We start from the raw sequence: 11193 nt of genomic DNA on the forward strand, positions 1-11193 counted from the left end.
TTTAAGCAAACAGAAGTTGTGGATATCATATGTACCACGAGCGAAAATTGCAATGTTCCCTTCATTAGTTTATACGAAAACAAGATTGCAGATGGTAATGCGGGAGGGGACGCAAACTTTTTCGTTTGCAAAACAAAGCAAAAACAGAGGAAAGTGTGCTAATTTGAAGGCTCTTTGGTGCCCACATTTTTACCGTGTCCTCATTGTTATCATATATATTATTTTAAGGGCCCTTCCGGGCATATTACATTAAAGTGAAACCAAATCTCGTATTTAAAAAAAATCAACAAGCAAACAAAACTACAAGTGTAATTGCAGCTGCAAACAGGTTACGTTGGTTGGTAAAGGGAAGGAAAGATTTGGTCTCGTGGTTTATGCACATTCAGTTAGGCTCATTCATCACACAAACGACACCGAGCTATTGAGGGTGCATATAAAATAAACTATCAGACCGGCATTTCAGTTTCCATTGTTACTAAAGGCATTTTAAATATCATAGCAAAGCATGCCTAACAGAAGTGCGGAAGCAGATTCGGGAGTTGATTCAACACAAGTTCAAATAACATTCGACATATACTCATACTCTTGCTTCACAGTAAATTTGAAGTAACTTGCTTTAGTCACATTTTATTACAGTTCACCTCCTACTAGGCTTGGGCAGTGGACCCACCCAGCAGGATCGACGGTAATCAGAAGGGGGACCCTGGCCACCGTGATCGGATTCGTTTCAGCAGTGGGGCAAGATTCCTGCTTGTAGTGACCCCTGCGGCCTCTCAAATGAGCTGTACTAGCTTGGAAGAGGTAAAATTGGCAGTGATCTCTACCTTCAGAGTTCTATAACGCATTAAGTGTAGCTTTTATGGGTGACCGTTTTAATTGTTTGGAGGACATTAAACAGCCGTTGCGATAGCGAAGAACCTATAAACCAACTGACGTCATACCCCTGCCGCGGCGCTGCTCTCGGTACTGCGAAAACGCCGACTCTTCCCCTCTTCCGGATGTGCTTCCCGTAAACAGCACATGTGTTGATGCTTACATCTATCAACAGACCCTTTCCGAAATTCAGTGCCATCTGGTGGTTCGTAAAGCAGTTTAGATTTTGCCATATCAATGGCGGATATGAACTTGTATCGGCACCAACACTTTCGCAAGTCAACGGCTCGCGAGGAATTGTTCAGTGTGAGTTCTTTCTCGATCACTTTCAGTTCGATGGTGACCAAAAGCCTGTATTCAGAACAAAGCTCCAGCCCACTCAGATGCCTCGAGAAAATTATATACACCAAAGTGCTTTAAAGCCGATTGTGTGCCCCCCACAGATTGACTGAATCTGAGTTATTAGAAATAAACGCTTACGTAGCTCTTGCATTCCATTCCTACGTCGCGTCGTACTGACCTTCCGAATGTACAGGCCTCACATCATCCGCTTAGGAGCACCTTAAACGTCCTCCTTTATCAGTCACTAGAAGGCTGCCATTGGTATGGCACAGATGCCGTTCCACAAATAATGATAGTGATCAAAGTGGTCAGACTGAATTTCGGAAAGGGTCTATTTTGAGGAAATTGAGTTCGTATGTCACGCAACCAGGAAGGGGGGAAAGGAAACAACGGCAAGATGGGGGAGAGGGGGAGGAAGAGCACGTCAGGAGGAGGGGAAAACGGGGAGAAGGAAGGTGTGGAAGAGAGGAAAGAGGAAGAGGGAGGGGAAGGAAGGTTGGTGGGAAGACGGAGAAGGGAAAGAGGGAAAGGAAAGCAGATGGTGCCCGGGGAGGGGAAGATGGCGCTGTGAGAGGTTGAGGATTGGGATAGGGGGAAATGGAGTGGAGGACAGAATAATTAAGAGATGGAATTTGTATGACATACAAATTCTGTCTGGGACGCTCTACCGCCTCAGCAGCTGCCATGGAACTCTGGAAGTCGCTGCTCGAACTCCTCCAGGACCCGGCAGCCACCCCGGTCGGCGCCCAGCTTTAAGGCATGAAGCGCAAAAACAACGCGCTCAAGTTTACGCCCCGATACGCTACCGTCTGCAGCGCCACGGGCTCCGAAGGGTCGTCTCATGAGAACGGAGGCAGCGTCCCTTCCCGATTTTCATACCCTTAATAGGTGCATTAAACGTTAAATAAAGCGTGAAATAAAATGTTAAAAAACGTGTTTTTAATGAATTCGCACGACGCACAGTGCTCGCTCGCTAGAGAAAATTCCAATTAAACATTTATTAATTGATTTATTACGGTCACTTAGTCGACAGAAGAGATTAATATTTATTCCACTTAATCGGTCTTTAAGACGCGGCGAGGGCCTGTCAAAACGCTTAGTCTCTCGGACGTTAGAAACCCGATCAATCAGTCGTATCTTTAAATTTCGTAACAACTATCACCTCGTACATCTCTAATTATTCAGGCGCGCCGCAAAGCAACGACGCCTAACAATCTGCAAACCACTCGCTCACAAACGACGCGCAGAACTGCAGAGATAACGAGGGGAGTGTTACGGTACGGAGATGGCAACGCCACATTTTATTATTTGTTTTGCCCCTGTACAAAACTCTTCTCTTCATTTCGGTTGACGGCTTCTTGTCTCTCCGATGAAGTCAGCCGATAGAGGAGCGCCTTCTGGGACGTGCTATCGCGTTCATTAACCGTTTCCGCAAGGCACGTGTAATTTACTCATTAACTCGTTTTCTGAATTTCGCTGTCTCGATGACGCAAGGAGGCCTTTATCGAAACGCGTTCATGGGGCGCCCTGAGGGTCGATAAGACTTCGGTATTCTCCTGGGTCCCAGCTTGCGTCAGTGTAGGAGCGCTAGGCTTTCGATGGTATATTAATAACTGTCCCGTATGACCTTAAGACATTTGCTCAATCAAAGGTTAATTTTTATGAGACTGTATTCTTTACGGAGGTCACCTAGTAGAAGGTTTAGTTAGATGAAAGTGAAAAAGTTCGAAATTAAGGTTTCGAAATTTCCATCTGACCAGCCTTTCTTCATCTCCAGGCCAAAGTGGTATTGCTGCAAAAGACTGGGAGAACGACGATATGTTATCACGACAAGGTGCTTTGCGTGAGCGAAAAAGGAACTGTTTTTGGAACCCTGCTGCTCAACTCTAATTAATTTCTGATGCCATTCAAAATGTTATTAAGTGTAAGCTGATTTAGCATGCCAATAGGGATAAGCATGTGAGTAGTTTTCCGGTCGATTTTTTACATTTATTTTTACCAAACAATTACATTTTTTGCGCTCTTAAAATGAAAGAGAGTGCATTTTTTATCTATTGATTGTTGAAACGGCAGAGTCTAAAACTGACATTTCTACCACCTGTTGGGAGCCGCATGTTAGACCACTCGATATTTTCTCACTTCCTTAGATAAAGCTATTCAACTCCAGTGTTACATGAATGAAATAAATTTCATTGTACTTAAGGGGACCATGTATTTTGGGGCTTGTTTAGGAACCTTTTTCTCTGCAAGCTTTTAGGCGTGGAACATTGGTAGTTATATAATTTTGTTCATAATTCCCAGCTCATTCTAGTGAGCTAGAAATAATATCGCAAACACTAAATGAGTTTTTTTATATAATTTTTTATCTTAAAAGCTATATACCTTAGATGTTATGACGCATTATATTTTATGTGTAATGAAAACCCGCTAAGGAATATTTGCAATTCTAAATCAGCAGACTTCTCAATGTATGCACTTCACATTGGACGAACATAGTTTCATAGCAGTTGTATTTTTTTAGATAACGGAGCAAATGTAACAAATATTTGTATTTTGAGATAATTTGCTTCAAACTTAGAAAATACTTCTACTACAAAGATCTTCCTAAACCGAGGATCATAAAGTCACTCTTTCAATAGCCACCAGGCAGATAGTCATCACCACAGACACTTTTCTTTTTTCCGCCTGCCGTTTTCCTTTCCGAACTTTCTTGTCATTTGCCGTGAGGCTTTGTCCCCAAAGTAAATTTGACGGCGGTCGACGTCACTTAGCCATTGCACACTGTAGCGCTCTGGAGAGAAGCATAGTGACTCGAACACGTTCGCTCGGGCGATGGCGCCATCATTAAGTGTAAAGACGGCATCTTTGGTGGCCATTCTGAATGTCTCTAATCCCAGAAACATATTTCTCGGTGCCCGCTCCTAGACACCATTGCTGAAAAATTCGTCCGGGTTTTCAGTTCGCCCGAACAAATATTTCGTTCTGGCGCACTCAAAATCAGCAGCTTTCGAAACAGTTATGGCTTCGAAAGTTACTGCTAAACCAGTTTCACGGCCTCAAGAACAGTCACTAAGAGAGCTTCCTTGTGGACGAAGGGTTCACCATTCACCTCATTTCTGTTGAAGGAGCACCAGGTGTCAGACTGCTTTGGACAAAGTCCATGACTTGGATAGCTGTCAGTGGACGAGATGTGAAAGTAGGTTGCTCAGACAGCCTTACGCATATTTTCGAAGCTTCCAGCATTCCTTTATAGCCAAACCGTAGTATATCTGAAGCTTGTCTATCATCGCATCAGTTAGTCGCCCTCTTCCTGAAAAGGTTTTTACGTCTGACCGCTTCTTCCCTTTGCTGTGTTTTTTTTTTTTTTTTCAATCTGCGCAATTTTGCTCGCATTCATTCTGCACATGTCTATGGCACTCTTGCTAAATGATTTCTACCGAATCACTATTTGGCTTTGCTTTGGCGATGAACAAAGATCGCAAATGAAGAAAAAAGTAGAAAAGTGGAGGTGGTCGCCATCTGCCATATTTTGTGAATTACAAACTTTAAGCCTTAAAATGTCGCGTCAATACAAGCGAAGCACTGATTATTTTTAAAAAAAAATGGAGATTATAAATGCAAAATAAAAAGTGCATATTTTATATCTAACTTACCCTCTTCCCTGAAGCAATTTTTATTTATTTTGAATCAATACGAAAATATCAAACTCTGCTTTTTGTTAATTTTAGGAAAAGTTTGGCAAGTTGTTACGTGTGACCTATTTATGATGTTTTAATAACCTTGATATCTTCAGAAATTGTAAATAGCGCTCTTTCTATTGAGTACACATTTTCTATTATAGATACGAATTATAATTTCAGTATGCATATGAATAAACAAATATTTTGAAGATTTAACAAATTCCAGATCGATTGCATCAAAAACACCATTTTTATTTGTTTCATTTCTTTGAGGCTAGGCATGATAGCGATTTGTCATAAAATATAAATAATGAATATAGTATTTTGTTTATATGACCGCAATTGAGGCCATAATCTTGTAAGGTATGCCTTAAAAAACATGGTTGCGGAATCAAATTTTATTCCTCTTTACACAGAATTTCACATTTGTTAAGCTTACATATTAAGTAAGATATTAAAATTAGGCGATTAATTATACCACGCTGAAGCGCTGCTTAGAAAAGTTCATGTTGAGTGAAATACTATATTTCTGTTTATTTTTTAAGAAAAAACATAAAGATACCTTGCTACTTGTAGAGCATGAAGCAACTAGAAAAGGGAATTTTAAGAAACTCGGTCCCAGATTCCCTAGATTCGCGAAATATTCATTCATTCGAATGTGTGTAACGTATTGTACTTTGGACATGCCACATTTAATTTGCATTCAATAAAAAGAACCAAATTCGAGCTTTCTGGGGATGCCAAACTTCGTACAAAATCATAAAACGAACACGGTCCGACATTTTTTTTTAATTTCTTTATAACATACAAGTTTTTATGCATTAAGCATTTTAAAGTGTCACAACTGAGTCCTAGTGCATTATTTTGAGAAGTAAAGAATAGCGAGCGGTCAAACGTGCGATTCCCGACATGTGGGAGAAACGTCCGTTTTCGTCTTGGCCATTTCAATTATCAATAATCTGGAAAACAATCAACATATAACAACAGCCAAGCTTTCTATTCGTGCTCTTCTTCATTCCAGAAATGCTTCCAAAACATATATAGTTTTGGTCAAAATTAGAAATTCGACCACAGAACCGTTGCTAATTTAGAAGAAAACGTGCCTTCTGCCACCTGTCGACAACCGCGTGCGTTTGACCACTTTCAACTTTGTCATTTCTAAAAGAACTGCTCTCGGACTCTTCTATGACATTAACATCACCAGAAAGCTCCAGCTTGGCTCTTTTTTATTAAGTACATATTCAATAAATGTCTTAAATCAAATTCGTAACGTACTCCCCCCCCCCCCCCCCCCCCCCCCCCCCCCCCCCCCCCCCGCAGACAGTATGAGCAGCCGAAACACCGGATGCGGCTCTTTTTCGCGTCTGCGGTCCCTACAAGCTTCATTCTGTTTCAATTTGGCAAAAAATTGGAAGTATGAAACCTCGACTTCTTATTTCTTTCCTATATCAGATCACAGATTTTTCAAATGCTTGCAGTTACGCCAATGAAGCGTGAATGATTGTTTCAGCTCCTATTGAACGCGATAGTACATGTGAATGAAATAATATTATTAAAATCTAAAAAACTCAGAAGAAATAACATTTTTAAAAGAATTTTTTTTTATTTGCTTTGTGTTGTATTAGTAGCAAGGGTATGATTGTGGTTTATAAAAAAAACATAATATTTAGTTTGTACGACCTAAATTAAGACTTGCATCTTGTCAGCTGTTCGTTCCGACCGTCGCCCTCGCATAGATACTGTTCTGAACAGCGTGTGGCGTGAATATGGTCAATGACCTATAATATTAATACTTCAGTTTACATATGAGCACAAAAATAAGGGAAATTGCGTCTGAACGCGCGAAGAAATTGTGTGTCCTAAAAGTTGCTGCTTTGCAACGCACATCTGACAAAATGCAAGCTTGAGTGGCGGTAATATAAACAAGATACTGCACATTATATTTATATTTTATGATAAACTTGTATTTTATCTTCCTATTAATAGAAAAATGAATCAAATAAAAAAATAAGTTTTCTTGAGGAAATCGATTCCGAATTTGCTTGATTTCTAAATAAAAATTTGTTGAATTGTATGCAACTAATATTACTGAGCTTTCCGATTACCTCAAGGGTATTCAAATATCTTCAATATATCGCACATAATAACTTGAAAAACTTAGCCAAACATCGTAAAAGGAACACATTGCAAAATTTAACCAAAAAAAATTAAAAGCAAGCGATTTTGAATTTTTGTATTTATAATGAAATTTATTTTTGAGTAACAGAAAACCTCCTAGTACAGTATTTCAAGAAGTGAGAAAATAGCGGGCGGTTAAACATAACGTGCCTTAGAGGTGGGAGAAGCGTGATTTTTTGCTTCGGCCGCTTCAATGGTCGATAACTTGAAAGCAAAACAGAATATCTGAAGTTTGCCGTTTGCGTTTTTTTTTTATTATTATTATTTCAGGAATGCTCCCAATGCATAATAGTTTCCTTTTCTTTTGATTATCAAAACAAAATATTTGATTTATAACTCGTGCCTGAGTTTATATAAAAACAAGCATGTATAAGTTTATTTATTATCTGGACTTCTTATGCCCACATGAAAATTGCTTCCAAGCGGTTTAGTTTTTTAAGAATAAAGCTTAGAAGGACGAGTTTATGTGCATCCAAATATTAACATTTTACTGGATTTATAAATATTTATAAAATAGCCTCCCTTGAATTTTTTTTTCTTTTTTTCTTTTTTATGGTCACTGCCGGGGATAAGCATCGCTAGATCTGCAGCAGTTTTTTTTCTTTTTTAACAATCCCTTGAAACGAGAGCTAGTTCCTTCCTTTCCCTTATCTCGTCGAATCAAATGCACGCAATCTTGGTTAATGAAGGCTTCTAGGGAATATATAAACTGGGAGCAACCATTGTTAAGGACGAGCGTGTACCAAGCTGCTTCCTTTAATTTCGTACGGCACGATTCACGTTATAGATCCCAGAACGAAGGCCGTACTGCGCAGGATAAGTATATCTCATTTGATCCACTTTCGGCCCGGGGTTGGCACACAACAACTGACTGTATTCACCGCTCCCCCTCGGCAGTTTTAATAATGAGCACGATACATCATGGCGCTGAATATCTACGGCATACGCATCCCTACAGCAGTTTTAATGTTTTCTATAATAACCCGGAAGCAATTACCAGAATTGCGAGTTTCAAGCAATCACTTTACTGATATTTCTATATCGGTATTGCCATAATTGATTATTGTCTGTTAAGACGTCATTTAAACTCGGTATAAACAGGTTTTCTGTGATTACGTTTTATTGTCATCGAGATTTTCTGGATCTAATAATTTCTTCAATGTTTGGAAGAACAGCGAGCTTAATTTATAACAAATGATACATAATTGAGTGATTTCGAAAATCGGAGTTGGGTAACCATCGACCGCATCTATCGAAAAGGTTGACAGTCATTTTAAAAACTCGCGGCCTTGACAAGAAATTACCGCCTCGGCATTCGAAATTTTGCGCTGGCTAAAGTTCGTTCCACCTTCCGTTCAATTTAAATCTTGAACGAGTATTCGGAAAATCCTAGCAATGCAATGAAAACATAAGAAAGCAAGGCGATGCAGATGGAAAGGATAGCGCTCTGGATTGATTGAGGTGTTACTCGAGTCACGATCGGTATGTAAGATTCGAAAATGAAACAGAAGAAAAATTTTTATTCATTACTGCTGGAATTTATAGGGATTATCTTCCTAAACGTTTTTCGGTGATAGGACGCACAAACGTTTCTTTGAAGCATCATCTTTTCTCTCTATCACTTTTCTTGCCATTTTTCGTAGTTCGACGATGATTGCTTCCAGCCCGATGGGGGCTTCTTCACATCGCAATGCTATTTTCGAGGTTGACTCGACGAGAAAGCCGGGCCCAAAGTTTGCAAGTCCTCGATAAGTCGTTCTGAAATTAGAACGCTTGAAGTGAGTACACTCTCTGCCTACTGCGCGCGAACGTTCTTTGGACTCCTCTCAATCCAAGAAGTTGCTGTTGTACTGGATCGCCTCTACAACGCAGCGCCTTAACAAATCAGTGACCATAGGTCACACAACTGTGTCCCGGGATCAGCAACAGCCACTTGACACGGATATTCCACACCACTCCCGTTTCTTTTTCCTGTCCTTTATTTTCTAGTATTTTCTTCTTTTTTTTTTCACTTCTCCTTCACTTTTTTTATGGTACTGACAAGTCATCAACATAAGGCCTAGACAAATCGTTCTTGAGTCCTGCTTCCAATATCAGCACTTACAACTAAATTAAATGTCAAAATGACGCATAAAATTGTTTCTCCACGAAATTTTGAAAAGGACACATTTTGACGAGTGGTCACTCCAACCTTTACTTGTTTACTCGAACGTTCGCATTATGTTTGAGGCCTCAAGAGGTGTTGAACTTTGCTTTCACTTGCAGTAAAAAGTGCCCTTACAGACCTTTCTGCAGACTGAGACGAGCTCACTAGGGTGTATCTTAAATTGGACCATGCAGACAATCATTTCATTCGGGAAAATATCTCGAGAGCGATGACTCTTTTTTCCCTGAAGTAGATGGAGCTGGCTGGCAACGCTGCAACGTCAGCTGGTTGCTCCCCTTTCTCAAAAAACAAAAACAAAAAATCACCAACCCCGCGTGGGAATCAGGAGACGCCGTATTTGCGGAGCAATGTCCCGGTTGGGGATGGGAACTACTTGGTCCAGGTTTCAGTGTCAATGCGGCCTGCGCTTGCACCTGCCTAAGAGATGATCAACCTAGAGACGCAACAGGTCTACTCAAACTTGAGCAGAAAACGGGCTATAATCTCCCACGGCGGTGATATATCGGTCCGTTACGGTGGGAGGTATACGGCAATGCTGTGGCGGATACTCGAACCTTTCAGGCCGGATAAAAGCTCCATAGTAAGCTACGCTTTGAGCATCCACATTATAAGCTACGCTTTAAACATCCACATTAGCGGCACTCTGTTCCCTGACTGCCCTCTTGCCGCTGCCACTTTCTTGCTCAGTAAGAAGCGGACACAATGGGTCATAATTAAGACACAAAAATGCGACTTCCTGACCTTTAGATACACGGAATCAAGGTAGCAAGAGCAATATTAATTTAATTTGATTCTGACTTTTTTTATTATTTCTGGGGACGGAAAATCGCTTCTTGAAATTACGGGTAAATATTCAAATAACTGGGAACAATGATTTCAATCACCGCATGCAGCCCACTGGCTAGACACAGAATCCAAAGTTCTTTGATCACCCGCTTCAAAAGGAGAAGCCAAGAAACTCTAATCCAATTTAATTCAGAAAGTTTAAAGTGTTTCTAAAGCATAGCGTATCTAGTTGCCCTAGGTCGGAGAACATCAAAGATGTTTTTATTTCAGATTACAAAAACGAAGATACAAAAAGAACATTCGTATATATTGAGTCTCGTCATGTCCGCTTTATTTTCTTTTCTTTTTTTTCTACTAGTGGTCCGCCGCATGCTCTTCTTTTCATGAAAACAAAATATCACGGAGCATCTTCGGTGGGAGGTGCGAGCAATAAGTAAACAATCTTTTCATCTTCTTATGTCTACTAAAAATGTCTTTCTTTTTTCTTGCGTGAAACAAGAAATTTGGAAATTATAATCTAGTCAGTCCTATAATAAACTTTGCTACAAATTCACCAGCATAAAAACTCGAAATTGATTGCGGATCAGGGAGGACACCTTTTTTGACAAAGTTTTTAACAAACCAACTTAGAATCGCGACGTAAGAGCGTCCAGTTGAGGTTGAATAGATTCTAATAAGGCCGGATGATCGCCGCCGTTGAGAAGAGAGATTGTGTTTCCTTAATTACGTAAGCCTCGAAAGCGACGCAATCGTAAAAACTTACTTCCGCCACGTGATTTTTCTGTCATATTGAACGAAGCCGGAGACCGTAATGAGGAAATAAAAATAGACCTTTCAAATAAAAAAAAAACAACAAAAAACATCTTCTGGGGGTTTTACGTGATGATGAGATTGGTAATATATACAGGGGTTCTCGTCTTCATCTATGCACCTCATCATTGGGGCATCGCGAAATGTTTTTCTCAAAATGTCCGCCGCGATTCAAATATGATCATGAGATGCTACAGCGCCTACTAGATTATTCTACTAATACGAAGTTTCTACTCTCCTAACCCACTTTTATAGGCAGCAAAGGATGGTATAAAGGGGACTGTTAGTGTTGATGCGCTGCCCCCCCCCCCCCCCTACTCCGCACAATGCTACATCATTGATTGTGCGTACTGTGAC

Source organism: Ixodes scapularis, unplaced genomic scaffold, assembly GCF_016920785.2.
Source record: "Ixodes scapularis isolate PalLabHiFi unplaced genomic scaffold, ASM1692078v2 PGA_scaffold2__306_contigs__length_199485367, whole genome shotgun sequence".
NCBI lineage: Eukaryota > Metazoa > Arthropoda > Arachnida > Ixodida > Ixodidae > Ixodes > Ixodes scapularis.